Below are 2453 nucleotides of genomic sequence, written 5' to 3'. Positions count from 1 at the left end.
AAAAAAAAATCATTAACTCCACAAGGAGCTATCACTAATGGGCTACAGACATGAATTTCCACTAATCTTAAAGGTAGACCAAGATACAGTTTTATAATTAAGCTCTACAATTTTTAGGGTCTTACGTTCCAACCAAAATAAAACAAAAGATTGAAAAAGAAATAAAATACAAAATTTGATTTCTAACAAATTCAGCTCTTCTTCTTCAATCTCACTTTGCTCCCTGGTAGGAGTGGATCTTCTTTTGCTTTTGGGTGAATGATTCTTCTCCCTTTATTCTCAAGCACCTGCAAAACACAACAGCTGTCATAATAATCAATCCCTGCCATGCTCTCTTTTTGTTCTTCGTCCATCTCTGACTTCTCAAATGTTTTTCTCTTTACTGTTTTGATCTCATCCTCTTCACGGCCAGTATACAGAAATAGATAATTCAAATCCCTCATCATAATCCTTCCATTATGAACATCAATAAGCATCTTTGATGTTGCCATGAAGGGTCGCCCCAAAATTACCGGATATTCTTCCTCCGCTTTAACATCCATGATAATGAAATCTACTAAGAACTCAAGACAATCTGCTCGCACAACAACGTTTTCCACCATTCCCACAGGCACTTTTTTAGAACCATCTGCCATTGTTATGGTCAAGTCAGAGGGTTTCAACACAAGCCCACCAATTTCCTTTAAAAGTTCCGTGGGAGTTAGATTGATACTGGATCCAGAATCTATCATAGCTTCCACATCCAAATCATTCAAAGCACATGATAGTGTTAAGCACCCCGAATCTTTAGCCTTGGGAGGATAGTTACTCTTTTGCGGTTGAACAACAGGTTCCTCTTCTTCATCAGTAAGCTCCATTCCATCATCACTGTTGATAATCTCTCTAGATCCCCCATTATGATTTCTTCTGATTCCTATTTCCTCTTTTCCTCCACCAACCTCTTCTTCTTTATAAATGCCATTTTCTTCATCTTCACCATTCCTGGGTTCAAAGAGTTCAACCATCAGCATCTCCTCCTCTTCACTGTTCATCACATGGAATGGTTCACAGTCTGCTTCTCAACCATCCTGGCTTGTTATAATCTTGCATTCCCTCAGTCGATGCTAATCATTACTGCCATCAGAAGCAGCGCATAACCCAAAAATAAAATAAAATCAAATAAAATCAATTAAAATAAAATAAAATCAAATCAAATCAAATCAACTCAAATAAAATAAAATCAAATAAAATATAATCAAATCAAGTGAAATACAATAAAATCAAATCAAATCAAATCCAAAAAAATCAAATCAAATAAAATAAAATCAAATCAAATAAAATAAAGTCAAACACCCATTAGTAGGTGTTGATACTCCCCTTTCTTTATATTCTTTTGTTTTTCTTCTTCCTGCTGAACTTCTTCATAAAATTAAGAACACCAAGCACCTGTTTCCATGTTTCAATCATAGGAACTTTAATCTCCAATTTCTTGAGGATCTCCATAAAGCTTAAAAATTTATTTTCCTTCCTATGATATTTCTTTCTATGAGGAAGGGGTTTTTCGCATGATCTTTTATTTTTTCCTCTCTTCCTCTTCTTCTCTCTCCTCCTTTCTCTCAACTTTCCTTTTTTCTCTTTTCTTCTTTGTTTTCTTTTTTTATTTTTGAATAAATTTCTTTTTTTCTTTTTGCTCAACCACTGCTTTTTCTCTCTCGTCATCTTTATTTCCCTTACTCAACCTTTCTGTTTTTGTTTCCTCTTCATACATCTCTAGCTCTTCTTCTTTCTTTTACTCATTGAGAACCTTATGATGTGCAAAGATAATGGCTTGACATTCTTCTTTAGGGTTAACTTCAGTCTCAGCCTTAATAATGCCTAAAACCCTCAGGGCATGAGAGTGTTGTTCCTGCAATAAACGTGCTTGTGTTTCCCCTAATGTTTCTTTTCATACAAGAGATTGTTCTTGTTGTATACGTTGTTGGGCTTCCCCCAACGTTTCTTTTGGTACAAAGAATAGTTCCTGCCGTAAACGTTCTTTAACTTCCCCTAACGTTTCTTTTCGTGAAGAGGACTGATGCCCTAAGTGGTTTCTATATATATTCGAATAAAGATCCCCCAGTGGTTGACGTTACTTTGGTATAATTGAGTGCCTATCGAATCAAACTCTTGTCCTAACGGCATTCTACAAAAATTAGGCAAAAAACCCTAGAAAACATTTATTAGAACAAAGATGAAAATAAGCGTAAAATCAAGTCAAACTCAATCAATTCACACTACTAGATGAATAAACCTCGAGTCCCCAGCAACGACGCCAAAAACTTGTTGACAAATTGGCAAGTGTACGAAATCGTACAAGTAATATAAATGATACGACCAAGTATCGTTTTCCCAAGAGACTCGTATGGCTTCCTCGTTCGTGCGAATTAAAATAATAAGACTTGAGAAATAAAATTTAATAAATTGTATTTGTGGAT

This window comes from Vigna radiata, unplaced genomic scaffold, assembly GCF_000741045.1.
Source record: "Vigna radiata var. radiata cultivar VC1973A unplaced genomic scaffold, Vradiata_ver6 scaffold_108, whole genome shotgun sequence".
Classification (NCBI taxonomy): domain Eukaryota; kingdom Viridiplantae; phylum Streptophyta; class Magnoliopsida; order Fabales; family Fabaceae; genus Vigna; species Vigna radiata.
The sequence above is the reverse complement of the archived record's forward strand: the minus strand, read 5'-3'. Positions refer to the sequence as shown.